We start from the raw sequence: 18,327 nt of genomic DNA, 5'->3' as shown, positions 1-18,327 counted from the left end.
TCAATGTTTTAAATTTTAGCTATTCTAACAGGTGTGTGGCAGTACCCGTTGTATTTTTAATTTGCATTTCCCTAATGACTAATGGTGGTAAGCATCTTTTCATGTGCTTATTTTCTATCTTTATATCTTCTCTGATAAAAGTATCCATTCAAATCTTTAGCATTTTTAATAGCACTGTTTTATTATTGAGTTTTGAGTTATTTCTACATTCTGGTTACATGTTCTTTATTAGATTTATAAAAATATTTTATCTCAGTGTGTAGCTTGTCTTTTTAGTTTTCTAAAGTGTCTTTCTGAGAGAAGCCATTTTAAATCTGATGAAGTGCAATTCATTCATTTGTTCTTTTATTTTTTATCTATTTATTTATTTATTTTTGGCTGCGTTGGGTCTTTGTTGCTGCGCACGGGCTTTCTCTAGTTGCGGCGAGCGGGGGCTACTCTTCATTGCGGTGCACAGGCTTCTCCTTGCAGTGGCTTCTCTTGTTGCGGAGCACAGGCTGTAGGCATGCGGGCTTCAGTAGTTGTGGTGCACAGGCTTAGTTGCTCCGCGGCATGTGGAATCTTCTCGGACCAGGGCTCGAACCCATGTCGCCTGCATTAGCAGGCAGATTTTTAACCAGTGCACCACCAGGGAAGTCCCAGTTTGTTCTTTTATTGTGGATTATGCTTTCAGTGTTATAGCTAAGAAATCTTTCCCTAAGCCAAGATCGCAGAGTTTTTCTCTACTTTTTTCCTTTTAGAAGTTTATAAGTTAGAGTTTTATGTTTAGGTCTGTTATCTCTTTTTTTTTTTTTTTTTTTTTTTTTTTTTGAGGTATGCGGGCCTCTCACTGTTGTGGCCTCTCCCGTTGCGGAGCACAGGCTCCGGACGCGCAGGCTCAGCGGCCATGGCTCACGGGCCCAGCCGCTCCGCGGCATGTGGGATCTTCCCAGACCGGGGCACGAACCCGTGTCCCCTGCATCGGCAGGCGGACTCTCAACCACTGCGCCACCAGGGAAGCCCTGTTATCTCTTTTGTGCTAATTGGTATGGATCAAAGTTTATTTGCATATGGATATCAAGTTATTTGAGCACCGTTTGTTGAATAGACTATTCTTTCGCAACTGAATCTCCTTAGTACCTTTGTCAGAAAGCAGTTTTCCACACATGTGAGTGTCTATTTGTGAAGTTTCTATCTTATTTCATTGATCTCTTTTGTCTGTCCTTGCACCAAAATGACATTGTTTTGATAACTGTGGCTTTATAGCAAATCCTGAAGGCAGAAGTGTTTGTCACCCAAATTTGTCCTTTTATTAAAATATTTTACCCATTCTTGATGCTTTGCATTTTCATATAAACTTTAGAATCAACTGTCAATTTCTCCACCAAAAAAAAAAAAAAAATCAGTGGGGATTTTGACTGGGATTGCATTGAACACAGATCAATTTGGGGAAAATTGACATCCTCACAATATCAAGTCTCCTTACCCATCTAAAAGGTATATTATTCCATTTATTAAGATATTCCTTGTTATCATAGTAATATTTTAATGTCTTTGTCTAATTCTAATGTGTCATTTATGGCTTAATTTTTAATGGATTGTGTTTTCCTGCTTGTTTACATGCCTGGTAATCTTTGATTGGATGCCAGACATTGTTAATTTTAAGATATTTTTGTATTTCTATAAATATTCTTGAGGTTTTTTTCCCGGAATACCATTCATTTATTTAGAAATAGTTCGATCCTTTCATGTCTTGCTTTTATGGTTTGTTAGGTGGGTTCTGGGTAGTTGCTCAGTCTAAGATCAGTTATTCCCCACCACTAGAGTTGTTCTAGTCTGGATGATGGAAGCGGTCACTATTCCTGACCCACTGTGAATATCAGGCACTATCCCCTTATCCTTTTGAATGGCTCTTCTCTTTGGTAGTTTGCTCACATGCATGTGCTGGTCAATACATGGTTGAATACCCAAGGGGACTCTCAAGGGTTCTCTCTCAAAGTAGTTCTCCCCTCACTGGAACTCCATTCTGTGAACTCTAGCCTCCTGGTTCTCCCCAAACTTTCAGCTCCATCTCCTTGATTCAAGGAGTCATCTGGCTTCCACATGGATTTCCCCTTCCTGAGTTTCATCCTTGAAACTCAGGGCAGCCAGCTCAGGCGCCAGTAGGGCTCATCTAATTGGGGAACATCTCTCAGGGATAGCTACCTTACATTACTTGAAATTCAGTGTCTTGAAAATCAATTTTTAAAATTTATTTTGTCTGGTTTTTTTTAGGAGGGAGGTTATATCTGGTCCCTGTTACCTCCTCTTGAGCAGGAGCAGAGTCTGAGAGCATATAATTTAATTAAATTAGTAGACATGAATAACACTGATAGCCACAGAAGTAAACCACTGGAAAGAGTCAGGCCTGTGAAGGGAGTGTTACGACAATCCCAGAGAGAAATCAGCAAGACTAGAGAGGTTCAAAGGTCTTTATCCTTGCCCTTCCTTAACCTTTCTGCTCTGTTGGGCATAATTGAACACTGTATTCTCCTCTAGTTTCTGATTTGAATTAAAAAATATTTTTAAGAAGTAATGCTCAAATTCATGAAGGATATAAAATGGATTGATAAGAAAAATCGGAGATTTGGAGGAACCTCCTTTCATGGGAATTTTGCTACACTGTTGAAGAGCACAGTCTCTGGAGTTGGAAGGACCCTCCTCATTTGACTTTTTTGCCTAATTACTCATTTAACTAGCTCTTACTCTTTACTGGAAGCTAGTCCCTAAGTTTACCCAAGTGACAAGTCAGTCCCAATTCTGACTTCAGGGAAAGTTCAGTTACCTCCAAGCCCTATTACTTCCTAGCACTGTGGCATTTTCAAGTTGCTCAAGCTATGTAAGCCTCTGGTACTTTTTCAGTAAAGTAGGTATAATCATACTGGCTTCACAGAGTTGTTATGAGAGCTAAATGGGGTACTGAAATAAAATGATTAACACACTGTCCATCATACAGTAAATGATATAAAAAATATAACATATCCCTACACTGGGATGCATTCTACCAACTATGCTCTCTTAGACAACTTTAGTTGCCAATCATCCTCAATAAACACTTGTTTCAATAGATTAATAATGATCTTTGTTTGACTTGTATAGTATTTTTATGTGTTTGTTATTTAATCCCTTGAAAAATTTCAAATTTGTTGGTATATAAGACCCACTGCACTATTAGACGCTTCTCTGTACACATAGTTGCATTTGGTGTGATTTTTTGCCTGTTGCTCTTTGAAATTTTAAATATGTAGATCTTTAAACGTACATCTGAAACTTAGGACATTCTTTTAAAAAAAATTTTTTTTAATTGAAGTGTTGTCTATTTACAATGTTGTGTTTGTTTCAGGTATATAGCACATGTGATTCAGATGTATATTCTTTTTCAGATTCTTTTCCCTTATAGGTTATTACAAAATATTGTGTATACTTCCCCATGCTATACAGTAGGTCCTTACTGGTTATCTGTTTTATATATAGGGACATTCTTAGTTTAATTGATTCATTTAATTAATTCAATTGTGATTAATTTAATTTGATTTAATTAGTCTCACACTAGAAGCTTAGGTTGGATTTTGACCTATGTTAATATGTTTTGTAATGAAACATGTGCCTTGCTAAAGTGCTGGGCATGGAATTACAGCCTAAGAGATGAACAAGAATACTTGGGACATTCTACAAGGGTAGTTGTTAGTGGGGAACGAATCTATAACTATAATCTATAGAATTTGGGGGGGGGAACTAATAAAAATGAAAAATAAAAATGTGAAATAGTCTACATAAACACAGACCCTGACATGGAGAATTGTTCTACAATTAGAAAATGCCAGAGATTGACTTTCAATAATTATTCCCCCTTGCTGTTTAATTAAAGTGCGTTCTCAATTTAAAGGTCATGGTGGATTGAGTTTTTCTAGATGATGGTTAGTGAGACTGTGTTTGGAAGCAGCTATTGAACCTACCTGTGGCTTAAAAGATTAGAGAAGAGAGAGAGGAAAATGTTCTAATCCTGCTACTCTGTCCTGGGGAGGTGAAGTATATTTCACTTACTGCCAGTGAGGAAGGGCAAGTTAACCAAAAACAAAGATAAAGCGTGTTGAGACTGGAGAATGATTGGATTTGCACTATTGTATTGTGGGAGACCACATTCTATAGGGACTGTGGGAGCACAGCTGTGTAGAGAAAGAAGTGCATACAGGTTTTCATAAAAAGCCCAGAATTATCAGTAATATTATAACATGTGCGTTCTATATCATTGGCTTTCCTTCTGTACCAGAAGTGGGAGGTTACAAACATCAGCTCTTATAATTCCACCACATCAGAAGGTGAGCTTCAGGAAAACTAGAGCTTTCTGATCCCTAAACATTCAGATGAGGTGCCATACCACTTAGAGAACTGCTCATAGTTTCCAAATTTCAAATTCTGCATTGTGATTCACTCATACGTTGTCACTTAGGAACTAATAGGCTATTTGATGCTGAGCCACATAAAAGAAGAGCGCAGGATCCCTTAAGATTTTGTGTAGTCTAGGTGGTCCTGAGCTGCAGCCAGATCCACTTTCATACTGAGAACAGGGAACCTGCATTGTGTTCCCTTAAACACTGGCTTCATGCTTGCCATCCCAGGCACTCACTGTTTCAGTGTCAGAATGTGGGGTTGACCTGTTGCCTGTACTTACTGAGTCCGAATGCACCCACAAAATATTAGCAAATTGGGAAATTGGATGCTCAGTATGGAGGCTGACAATATGCAAATATTGTTTTTTACAATAAAAATCACAAAAAGGTAGTGTCTTTGCATGCATTGCACTAATTAGCTACATCTAACACACATGTTCATATCTATATCCTGTGCTTCTGAAGCAATTTTAAAATAAATAAAAATTTCATAGGGAAATATAACCACATACTTCGAAATGCACTGGTTAGGAAATGTATATATACACACATATGTTCACAACATATGCAAACTGTTCACAACAGTGCAAACTATTCCATAACTAGAAACGCCAACCTTATCTCCCAAGTTGACCACTAAATAAATGTTATTATCAAATACCCTCTAAAACTTTGTGTAAGAAGTCAAGAATGCCCTGAGATTTAGGTATTTTTTTTCCCATTTTTATATTCTTAGGTGTGTTCTTAAACTGGACATTTGGAATATTGAAAACCTGAGGCAGTAACATGAAGGGTTCAGTCGACTTTTACATCTTCCTGGGGCTTTTAAATAAATTGCTTGGGACTCAAAGAATTCTGTCCTTTATTCACTGAACAGAATAGAAACTTCCCAATACCCTACTCAAATATTTAGGCCATGAAAATAAGATATCAACCTCTGAAATATATTGAGGATCAAAGACCCTAAAGGATAGGATATCTTCACTTTGGGAAAAAAAGGATATCCCAAAACTGTATAATGCTTTACTTCTTCCAAACCCTTTTTATCTAGTGATTCTCATCTGACTCCTTAATAGCTGTCTTCTTTCATGCTCTAGCTTTATAGTCATGTAGCCCCACCTCTCTTTTCTTATGGATGAGAGGAAAGAGAGATACACATAGTGCTCCTTTGAAGCATATGTGAAGATAACCTATTTTAAAATACATCCATTAAAGGAAGTTCTGCAACCTCTATCCACCCGTCGCCCATTCAAGTATGTAATCAGAAAGGTGTTTCTCATAAGCTATTTGCTTGAAATTTATCACACTAGGATTTATGCTTACTCTTATTTTATCTTTTATGGAAGCAAAAGAAATCTAGTCACTATTTTTTATATTGTTTTCCTAAACTCTCAAGGTCAAGTGTGTCATTCTAGCTTTCTTTCGGAGACTAATCCCCTATTTAGTTCTCTCCTGTCACTCGTCTTCCTCTCTAGTGGCCCACTTCTATGGAGAGATCTCACAGTTGCGGGGAGATATCTCCTACTCTACAGTCCCTCAATTGTTTTGAAAATTCTTTTCAAAACAGTCAAAACTTTTCATTTCATGGAGTCTTAAGCCTCAAAATGCAATGCTTTTGAATGAGGTTACCAGGTGAACTTACATTCATTTCCATGATGAGATGCAGGCTCTTCCTGAGACTGCATTTGAATCGAGGAAGACATTGAAAGCCTAAAAGGGTGGTTACCAGGTATGCCAAGAAGTGGGCAAAGAGCAAGGAAAGTATACAGTAGGGAAAATGGACTGTCCCTCATTAGATCAAAACAGTATGGGGACTGGTTTTTTTTTACTCATTGTTTTAGAGAGACCTCCCTGATTTTGGGTATTTGGGATAAATTTCCTTGGTTTCCAGTACGTATGTCCTGCCGCCATGTGCCTCCCTCTGACCTTCTCAGTCCCTGATTTAGTCACAGCCAAGGCAGTGCCATGCTGTTCAGTTCCATCCTCCCTTGACAGGGGCAGGGGTGGTCATTAGGTAGGACAGCGGGGTGGGAACACATTCAGGATGCCATCTTGGCCAACCTGGGAACCTCTGGCCTCTGATTAACCCAGGGGTTCTCAAACTTCCCTGCACATTGAAATCCTGGGGAGGTTTTTTAAAAGGTGCTGATGCCTGGTCCCACCCAAGGACAACTGAAAGTGAATTCTAAGGATGGGGCCAGGGCATCTGTGTGGTGGGAGAGCTCCCAGGAGACTCTGATACACAGTGACATCAACATCCAGTGAGCACAGGAAGCCCCCATTTCACAAAGTGCCAATTCCATTTTATCCTCAGAGCACTTCTGCCTGAAATGTTTCCTTAGGTCGCGCTGAAATCTGCAACTCTTTTCCTCGTACTAGCTAACAGGGAGCCTTCAGCCACACAACACACCTGAAAGTGTGAAATGTAACTGCTGATTCTAAGAAGGATCGGTCTGTGGGACTCCCTGAAGGGAACTGGAAAGTTACATGTTCCTCTAGTTCTTAGACAAAACTGAGGATTGGAATGTGATGGGCATGGCATGACTGTCAGGAATTTCTTATTTAAGGAAAGGAAGTAATACTAACCTTTCCTACAGGTAAATTTTTTTTAAAATCCATAATGACTTTACTCAAATGGAGAAAAGCCAAGTTGGTTCAGTGTGTCGTTATCAATGTACATTATATGCCTAATTGCTTTTAAAATAATAAAGGGCATTTATGTTATGCACATTTACCCCAATTAAAAATAAAAAAGGGCAAAATTATGTGAAGAGCATCTCTTTAGTATTTCACTGTTTTGATTTTTCTGAAGTCAGATTCATTATACAGTTGATCTGCTGTGACCCTGGTTCCTTCATAATCCATCCTCAAAAGCTTTTTTATTGTTGAAAATTTAATCCAGTGTTATAAACTATGTATATGCAATGAATAATCTGATAAATGGAGAATGTTAAAAGTCCTCTGTGATCTTTATTGCATTACTTAGTAAAAGCAAAGAGACTTTCTTTGTCTCAAGGAGTGATATTCAGACACAGCTCTGATTCTAAGCACTGTTACACAGAATGCTCAAGGTAACACCACTGGGTTTGGATGGTTTTTCTTTTTCTTTTCCTTTTTATTTCTGTCCTTTGAGGATGTCCTTCACAGAAGTGCAAGGGCTTGTACAAGGATTTCTAGGCTTCTCCATCAGCTGTTAGTGCCTGTAGCTAATCTAACTGTGGTACATGGTAAATATTTTCCCTTGCAGAAGAAGGAATAAGAGCCATTTCTGTGCATTGACTGAGCTCATTAGGCTAATATTTAACCATTTGAAACTTTGGGAATTGGACGTACATCATTAATAGCTATGCAATTAATTATGTACAAGTATTGTATATTTATATACAAGTATTTCCAAAAAATTAGGTCTGGGATAGAAAACCTATCATAAGTGGTTTAGTGATGATTAAATTTGGGAAAGCTCAAATTGTTCATGATACTTATTAATTTTAAAAGACGTGGTTCTTCCAGTATTAGAAATAAATGGGAGGGTTTCTGACACTCCATTTCAAGTTTATTTTGAAGGCTAGAGTTACAGACTCCAAAATTCCTATTGATAGTCATAATTAGGTGCAACTTTTAGCAAAGACAGAGGACTTTGAGTGTCCTTTCCCTGAGCATTTGAATACAAAAAGGTGCCCCAAACTTGCCAATTTCATTATTTGGTCAGCCTATATTAAACTATCACCTGGAAGAGTAAATAAGTTACTTATATTTTCCCCTTAAAATGAAACCTATTAAGATAAAACACCTACTCCCCTGTAAGAAATGGAGGAAGTGTTTAGATAATTAAGAAGAGAAAAAGAAATCTATCTCTTCAAAAAAAAAAAGTATTGTTCTGTGGAGGACACATTTAAAACAATATTGTATTTGGTTTTCAAAAATCCTTAGGACTGGTTTTCCTTCTGTTTTATAGGTTCCTTAAATCATCTGCTTTATATACGTATGTGTTTTTCAAATTCTAAAGACTTAGCATCTATTTTTATTATTAGAAAAATATTTTCATATAATCAGAAATGTATAATCTTTAATATCAAGGACAAAAATTTACCAGGGTTGCTAAAGCCAATTTTACTTGAAACCATGTAGTGATATGTACCCACTTTTCTTATAGCAGCTTCTCATCTTTTCTCATCCTGTAGTCATTAAGATGAAAGCTTTTGCTTCCATATTCACAATTTCCCTTCACAAAGATCCCCAGGAAGACCAGAATGTCAGAGCTTGCAAAAAAATATTTTAAACCACTACCTGCTTATGTCTTTGGCTCTTCCTTGATCTCGTTCAAGTTTTGGAGCTAAGGAGAGGAACGTGTACTGATTTTAGCAACAGAGAGTAATTATCTGCACAATGCTCATTTGACGGGTGATTATAGTCTGCATTTTGCTTTTTTGAGTGTTTCTTTAAAAATTTAGTCTGTAAGAAGAAATTGTTTTGTGTTTTTACTATGTTTTCTCCTTCTCAGTACTTATTTTAAGACTAAAGTTCCTCTAGTTATTTTTTTCCTTAGAGCAAATATTTCCATCTTAAAGTCGTGCTTCCACAGCTTGAGCATCCCGCATACGTTAGAGGGAAATCTGGCTTTAGTGCTTGCCATGCAAAACCCACACGATACCCAAATTCCTCCAGCATCTTTATTTCCCTTTTCCTTCATAAGATGCTGTCTATTGACGTGGAGAGAGGCAAAACATAGAAAGTTGGAGAGAGAGAAAAGAATTTAGCACAAATTCTGGATAATTCATAAATTGGCAAACTCCCAAAATATTGTGTTCAGAGTGTAATGACAGTCAAACTTCATTATTCATGGATTCTGCATTTACAGATTTGCCTATTCACTAAAATTTATTTTAACCCCAAAATCAATCCTTATGGTGCTTCTGTGGACATCTCTGATACCCCCAGAGTGGAGAAAATTTGAGCCGTATGATGTGCCCATTCCCAGCTCTGGTCTAAGGTGGCAACACTCTGCCTTCTTGTTTCAACTCTCAGACTGTAAAAGAGTCCTTTCCACAGTCTGTTCAGTGCCACATTTTCCACATTTTTGTGCTTCTCGGTGGTGATTTTGCTGTTTAAAATGGCCCCTAAGCATAGCACTGAAGTACCATTCAGTGTTTCTAAGCACAAGAGGGCTGTGATGTGCTTTGGGAAGAAATATATCAAGACATGTGTTAGAGAAGCTTCAGTAGGCCTGAGTCAGAGTGTTATTGACCATAAGCTCATTGTTAATAAATCAACAACATGTATTAAATAAGGTGAACAGAAACACATATAAACAAGGTTACGTATCAACTGGTTGATAAAAATGTAATGACCAGAGGCTCACAGGGACCTAACCTGGTATTTCCCCTGGGAACAGTGTTCCAGTATTTGTTCATTGAGTGGTGCAGTGACTTTATGGAACACAACTGCTGCAAATCAGGAGAATCAGTAAATGTATATCACATCGTACAGTGTTTGGGTTTTGAAAAGTGGGCTTTTAAATCAAAACTTAATAACTGATTTATAATTTAAATGTACCAGACTTCTTCTTTTAAAGAATATCATGGTTAATTTTTCTGCAAACTAAATATTTACTCTCAATTCTTCATATCTGTTCTGCACATGCAAATTTTCACCCATCAAGTTCCTTAAAACATAGTAAACATGTGTTAACTGCACTGATGTAGCCTGGAACCATTTTTAGTACAGGCTCCAGAATATCCCTACAGGACTCAACAATCCAGATAGAGAAAAACCTGGTCCCCATGTCAAGTAGATACCTCTCCTAGATATTGGTTGTATTGCTTTCGGCCCCAGCCTTTCTTCACCCTCAACTTCAGAAAAAAAAGTGTTCAAAAGCAGAATTCATGGATTAAGGGTATCCAACACAGAAAGTAGAGCTGGTCCTGGCCGTGAGTTCTGGCAAACCTGGAGAGGGCTGACTGCAAAGGCCGAGCCTGGGAGGAAAGACTCAGGCCTAAGAGGTTGTTCATTTAGTCACTGAGCTCAAAAGTGAGAGGTTAGGGTCGAAGGCTGCAAAGAATCTGATTGGTGGAGTAAGCTACAGGTTTATAAGGTCCCCAGGTAAGGCAGTTAGCAGTGAAGCAGGTTAGGTATGGATCTAAAACCATGAGCATCAAGCATCTTCCAGGTTCTTCCTCTTATAAGGACTCTGGGGGCTGCCCATAAAGGAGCCTGGACTCTCAACATTAGGGTAGAGTTCAAATTCAACTTCAGGTTCAACTGTAGATCCCCTACATGTTCCACTACACACCAGAGCTCTCCTTTTGACCCAAGGGTAAGGAAGGCCCATAGCAGTGCCTGCCATTGCCTGGATAGTCATCTCTAAATGGACAGGCCAAGAGTGTGGCAGTAGACAGTCTGGTGGAAGCAGATGGCACCAAGTGGTAATGACTTCATCTTTTAGGGTACAATTTACAGTCTAACCACTTGGTCATATGAGGAAATTAGAGAACGGAATCTCCTCCTTCACTGCAAGATGGACTGTTCTAATTCATTCAATCCTAAGTTAAATCTTTTATTCCTTCCCAGAATTATTTTAATATTAAAAAAAAACCTCTGATGAATGTTTAAAGTAGGGCATGAAAACTATTCATGTTTCAAGAGCACAACTAGCAAGTTAACCCCCAGAAAGGCTTTAACTGAGTACACTTGGTGCATGCTGGGATTGTAAGCAAATGGACCCACTGTTTTCAATGACCCAGTGGTTTCTTGGCATAGAAAATAATAATTTTTATTTAAAATGTTTTTTGGGACTTCCCTGGTGACACAGTGGTTAAGAATCCGCCTGCCAGTGCAGGGGACACGGGTTCGAGCCCTGGTCCAGGAAGATCCCACATGCCACAGAGCAACTAAGCCCACAACTACTGAGCCTGCATGCCACAACTACTGAAGCCCACATGCCTAGAGCCCGTGCTCCGCAACAAGAGAAGCCACCGCAATAAGAAGCCCATGCGTCGCAACTAGAGAAAGCCCGTGCACAACAACGAAGACCCAATGCAGCCAAATGTAAATAAATAAAATAAATAATTTTTTTTAAAAAAAAGCTTTTGACAGTCCCTATAGGTGCTGAACAGTCCAGAAATTCATAAATTTGAACTTTTCCTTCAGAATCGTTATATAACTTAGAATGGCTAAGCTAAGGCAAAATTCTGTGTGTTAAGGTTAATCATTAGAAAATAAAAGTATTAGCAGTGGAACAAGTTGACATACAGAGCATTATAGAAACAGTTGATTAAAACTGATATAAAAACAATAACTTTTAGGCCAGCCTTGAGGGAACCAGGATCTGGATTCACTTTTTCGTGGACAATTTAATTCTCTCTCTGATGCAAACAAACATTAAGTCAGAACTTGAACACACAGTGAATGCACTTTAGGGACTGCTGGGAGAGTATGAATTAAATAGAGGAAATCAGGGAGTGCTATATTAAAGTTTTCTTTGACTGAGAAGAGATTGTCTTCATAGTCCTTGCACTCAAAGAAATAAAGTGAGAAGGCAATAAGCTTCCAGTCTCCCTTGGTGATCTCAGCCCAGCTCTGCAGACTGATCTCCAAACAAATTGCCAGTCGTATGTAGAATTGTTTTCTTGGAAACAGAAGTTCAAACTTCTGTGTCTTTCTCCATGTCTTAAGTTGAGCTTTGTGCCACATAGAAGGACTGCTATCAGTTGACATGTCTTGGCCTCAGAACTTGACATTCCAGAGAGCATGGGCCACAGCCCACCTGAGCCCATGCAGCAAAATGCTGGATTATTCACTCACTGCCTTATTGTCTGTTTCACCCACCAAAAACGTAAATTCTTTGAGTATAGATATGTCCACCTAGCTTACTATTTTTTATCCTAGGTGGTATTTGCACCACCTAGAAAAGGACCTGTCCATAACATGAACTTAGTATACATTCACTGAAAGAAAAGTACTGGGCACAGAAGTCAGAGCAAGTGTGCTTTTGGTGGTGGCAAATTTGAAGTTTATAAATGAGTGAAATTTATGTTTTTAAAATGTTATAGTTTTCTTATTTTAAAAGTCTTGCATGAACTTACAGGGTTTAGTAATGCTTTTTGATGAAACCCATTTTTAGGAATATGTAAGCATAAGAACATAGTCTCTTACAAGTGTTTGGATATACTCTTGATATACTTTGATATATTTTGTAATATACTCCCTTCTGGTCCTGTTATCCTCCCTGCTATCCCTGGGGAAAGGGAAATCACAATGTCATCACTTCTTCCAAAATAACCAACAGGGAAACTTTCCCCTAACAAGTGAATGATGGTCTGGGTTCAGTCCCAGGGCGGGGGGCTGAAAATCATCAGAAGTTCCCTAAGCGCCCACTGATGGTGTTTATACACCATTCCCAGTTTCTGTCTCCTTCATCAAGAAGTCAGCATAATTCACAGAAAAGCAATGCAGCTCAAAGACTAAGATGAGTTGTGAGCGATAGGAATTCTGGCTGGAGGCAGAGAGTTGAACGGCAGGAATAGGAATTAGAGGGAAAACTTTTTTAAAGATTGAAGAGAGGGCTTCCCTGGTGGCTCAGTGGTTGAGAGTCCGCCTGCCGATGCAGGGGATGCGGGTTCGTGCCCCGGTCCGGGAAGATCCCACATGCCGCAGAGCGGCTGGGCCCGTGAGCCATGGCAGCTGAGCCTGCACATCCGGAGCCTGCGCTCCACAGCGGGAGAGGCCACAGTGGTGAGAGGTCCACATAAAAAAAAAAAAATGATTGAAGAGAGAAGGAAATGAAGTTCACTTCACATGGATTGGAGATATGAATTTTTTTTTAAATGGAAACAAGAGGTAGAAAGGAGCCAAAGGAAAATATATTATGAAACAATCCGTATTACAATTTTACCTTTAACATTCTTCAATTAATGATTAAAGTGGGGTGCAACTGTGCACAGATTTCCATTGGAGAGCAGACACCCAAGGATACCTGATGTCATTAACTGCATGTCATCAGATTCTAAACATAGGAAAATATGCCTGATATATAACTGAGAGATATATCTTATTTTAATATTTTTTGTTTTATCCTTTTAAAAATAGTATTGTCCATTCCATTTCTACTACCCAGACATTACTTCTTAATTCAATTTCATTCAGTGTAATTTTTTTTCAATCTTGCGAATGTGCACAGCATAGGGGTAGCTATAAGAAACCTCCTTTGTCTTCAGCGAGTTCACTTTGTCCTCAAGGAAGTAAGATGAGTAACAATAGCTATGGCTACAAGATCACGTGTGGTTCTTGCTGTAGTCATGGTGTGTGCAGTGCTGTGGGCTTAGAGGGGAGGCCCACTGGGGAAACTGAGGAAACCTCACAGAAGAGATGGCATGGTTTGCTTTGACAGGGAGTCTGGATTAAGTGCCTTTCAGGTCAAAGTAACAGAATTAGTGAAGACTTGAAAGCAGAAAGTTCAGGTTCCTCTCTCACAATTCTGATTTAACTGGATCCCTGTGTGTTGATAGGTAGTCATTTGAAAGAAGATTAGAAAATTTTGGCAATCCTCTGGGGTTGTTTAATACCAATCTAAGGAGTTTGAAATTTATTCTAAAGATCATAGGAAGCCACTGGGTAGATCAGATCAATAACAAGAAAACTCACTAACAATTTTTTCTGTGATTTATGCTTTTTAATGTTTATTCAGTGTTAACAAGTTGTCATGGTTTTAAAAGCATTGTAAGGTGTACATAAGTCCTATTCGAGACATTTAGAATTTGAACTAAGTAGAAAACAAGGATGTAAACACATGGGAAGGATGAGGGAGAAAAGAAATGAGGAAAGACAGATATTACATATCATGGCACCTACACTGTTTCCTCCATCCAATGACATTGCATGGAGAGCCATTAAATATACCAAAATCTTGCAAAGTTCTCTAGGCCTCCAATTGTAAACACAGAGAACTACAGCTAAAAGGTGGTATTGATAATTAAATGCTAATGACCTAAACTCCCAGGAACTTCAAAGCCGGTCACAAAATTTAGTCTCTCAAAGACACTATTTTCGTATAGTGTGATCCAGCGCTACAAAATCATGGATGATCAACAATTTATCCAAAAATTTTCTAAAATAGATATAATATTTAGTCATTAGGCTCTTGCTCTATATAAGAAAGAAAAAAACAATACTGGGGGCATAATATGTATATATTTGAGCACAATGGTGATGTATTTGTGCCCAGTTAGGTTTCTAAAGAAGAGCTTAATTAGTGGGTTGTTACTAGTAAGAAAATGGTATATATCAAGTTTTCAAATTGAGGTTTCAATTACTACTCTTCTAAGTTGTTCACCAGGAGGAATATGCAAAGATGCTGCAGAGGTGTGCATCTTTGTAGTTCTGATACTAAAGAAATCAAGTGATGGGTCTCAAGATTCTTAAAAGGACCCTACAGCCAGCTGGCAAAAGTAAGCAGACAGTCAAGGCAGTCTCCAATGGTAAAGCTCAAGTCTCTCCATTCTAGGACCCCCAGGTCATCCAAAGTCTCCTTCTCCAAGCAGAGAAACATGGCATTTACTTTCCATTGCCATTAATATTTAACAAAAGAGAAGGCGAGATGCGATGAAGTAGAAGGCAGTCAAGTGCTCACCAGCTGGACTGTCATGGATCCAAACGTGTGGGAGCACTGACCATGGACCAAACAAGCTGTGCTGGCCTCCTCGTCCCAGAACATGTTTGTGGTTGATGAGCATTTGCACAGTCCTTTATGTGAAGATCATTCCACACAGGGTGCAGGGAGGCCTGATGGGGTGTTACCACCAGATGAAGTAAAAGAATCTGCCTGGTAAAATACTGGCAAAACCATCAAAATTATACATGTTTCAATAGAAAACAAACAAACAGGAGTTTTTCCATTGTCTCAATACATTGAGATTATGTTACCACCAGCCTTGAGAACAAACTGATTTCAATTCCCAAAGGCTTCTGATCCCTAATGAAGGAATTGTAACTCAATTGCTATTCAACTAGATGCAGATACCATATAAGTGATGCATGACCCTTCTGTTCTGAAAAGAAATTCATTTCTCAGCTGTTTAATGATGCCTTGAAGTCTGTAAAGTGCTGCATAGGAATAGTTGGTATTTTTCATAAAAGCATTTTCTATGACCTAAGATAGAAAACTTATTGAAATAATTATGGTTTTTGTCACTGAAACTTTTATTTGCCAAATTATCTCATTTTTTGGAAATGTTTTATAGATCTAGAAATCTACATTTGTGTTTAAAATGGTGGTTATTTCCAGGTCATTGCTATATACATTTTCCAAATACTGGACATGTTTTTCTTTAATGAGGTGTATAACAGATTTTCTTGGCATTGGCATAGAGAGATACTACACAAAGCTTTGGATATAACATTGTGAATATTATGATTTATATCATATGACACATTTCTTAGCCAGTTGGGATGAAAGACTGACTACTGGTCATTGATTGATAGGAACCAGTAAGTGGATTTTCTCCTGAAATTTTTTTAATGCTTCCTCCAGATGGACATAATTCTTAAACACTCGTAGACCACTTTGAACAACAATTATCTAACATCTTGTATCTAACATCTTTTTTCCTAAAAGGAATGAGAAAATGTTAATTACTTTGAATATGTACTCTTTAGGATGTATTCTTATTTTTACATTTAACTATGGGCATCCCCATGCCAACACTGACAATCCGATCTCTCCCTTGAACCCTTTTGTTTTTATGTAGGTAATTCAGTTATATAAAACTGAAATGAAGAATGTGTGTCCCTTTGCCACTTTCGCATGTGAGTCCTATATTCTTTCACTTGAATCATTGCCACTGTCTCCAGGCTGGTATCTCTGCCACCACTGTTTCCTTACACCCATCTTTCCACACCACTGCTAGAGTTCTCTTTCTAGAACCCCACCAGCCTACAGCTGTCAACTGAGTCATGTTTCAGCCGTAAGTCAAAAATTTCAAAGCTCCCCTTCTTCAACTTTGGGGACCCTCTGAGTATGTTCCCAAGTACCTGAGAACAGATTCACTCCAGTTAGCCACACGCTACCCTGTCAAGCACTGCAGGTTCCACTAGATAGACAAGCACCCTGGGCTGCTAGAATGTCAGAGCCCCTTGGACGGACAGGAAAGAGAATGACAGAAAGAAGGACCATCCCCACCTTGTTGTACCCTCTGTTAGAGGGGTCCCAGAGTTGAGTAGCACATGCCACTTGTTTTGCAGATTAGGATGAAATCACTTCTCCCCACTTCCACTGTCCTGTCTTCCCAGGACTCAGGCACACATATCTGGGGGACCAGGTAGAAGAGGGACTTGAGTTGTTGTCACTGGGCTGTTCTCAGAATCGCTACTCCTCGCAGCTCTTCAGGCCTCCACTGCGGAGTGACCTTGACCGCAGCCTCTTTCCCTGTGACGTGAGGGACCTGCTCCCCCAGGATGTCGGTGTCGGTGCCTCTGGGACCCTTGCTGGGGAGTTCCGGGGCCAACGTGGGCCCGCCACGCTCCCTCTATAAACTACTGCTGCTCCTGTTGCTTTTAGGATAAGAGGAGACTGTGAAGAGCTCCTACCCTGTGCCAGGCATGCACGCTGAACCTTCTGGTTGTCATTTTGTTTAGATGCACAACAGCTTTGCTGGGGGCAGTATTGTTTCCTTTGGGCCGTCGCGGTAACCGAGGCGCAAAGTAGTGAAGGACTTCCCTCGAGGCTCTGGGTGCATCCTGAGCATCTCGCCGTCCCTTTCTGGGCCACGGAAGGGCGGCCCTTTATGCCAGGCCCGCGTGTGCCCCCCCCCAACCCGTGGTTCTCATCAGGCTTCCTCTCCCACAACACATTCCTCTGCTCTCTCCTATGGCGCCGGGTGTTTGGGAATGAGAATCTTAAAAACAAACAGAAGACCTTTCACTTCACCTATAACATCACTCTCCTGAATTTAGTACCTAGAATTCCAACCCCACATCCTCTTGACCTCACTTTTCCTCAGGCTTCAGAAGACGGCTCAGTGCAGCCTTTTCTGGAACCCTAATGGTGCTTTCCTCTGTCTGTGCACTACAGTCCTGTTCGTCCTATTATCATGATGCACAGTAGTGACCTGGCTTTGTGTTTTGGTGGGTACACATTTTAAACCACAAGGTGCAAGAAATGCCAAACTTCTTGATTTTCTTAAAACCAAATGAAATCTGACTCCAGGCTGACCAAGAAATTCAGCGTCAGTACTTACCAGGGTTCTCTTTTTCTCCCGTGCATCACCAAGAGTCTTGAAGGCCTCTTTGGTATCTGAAGAATCTCCCTATGTCACCGTATTCTAAGTCCGCGTGTCCCAGGGTGGTCTGTTCTCCTGCCCCCATGCTGAGTGGAGTTGCCTTTGCAGGACCACCTGAAGCCTCCCTCAGACTCTTCCCAGGAAGCTGATCCTAGGATGTGAAACCCCTGGGCCTTTCTCATTTTGGAAGAGTCTGCCATCTTTATCCTTTCCACTTTCTTCCCCTCAATGCCACTGTCTCTCTCCCTCTCCCCTCCAGGACTCCCAGAATTCTCAGTGAATTTGGGATTCCGCAAGGAATAGGAGAGTGGACACTCATCCCTGGCAGCCATCTTTTGTTTTGACCCCCACCGCATAAACACCCTCTGAGGCAGGTACAAAGGGTCGCTGCCATTTTGGAATGGAGAAAAGGAAGCTCAGGTGGACAAAATGTGGCTCAGTCCATCATCCTGCCCCATGGGCCGCAGGTCAGAATGTGAAAGCAAAATTCCCCAGCATGGAACCAGACTGTAGATAGTGGTGGCCTGAGTGTCTAACTTTAAAATAAAATTCATCAAATAGCATTGTAGGAAATTATATGCCTTTTCAATTGTATTGCCACGTGTAACCCTTGCTATGAAAGTATTCTTTAAACAATACTTCCAGAG

At 39.7% G+C, this 18,327-nt stretch overlaps 1 protein-coding gene across 4 annotated transcripts in view; it reads left to right on the top strand.

The window, feature by feature from the left end:
* Positions 1–18,327, top strand: part of PRKN (parkin RBR E3 ubiquitin protein ligase) — a 1,303,276-nt gene that overhangs the window by 948,732 nt on the left and 336,217 nt on the right. The gene's annotated exons all lie outside the window — the stretch shown is intronic.

This window comes from Mesoplodon bidens (assembly GCF_964165515.1).
Source record: "Mesoplodon bidens genome assembly, chromosome: 12".
NCBI lineage: Eukaryota > Metazoa > Chordata > Mammalia > Artiodactyla > Ziphiidae > Mesoplodon > Mesoplodon bidens.
Note: the sequence above shows the minus strand (reverse complement) of the source record. Positions and strands in the feature narration are given on the sequence as shown.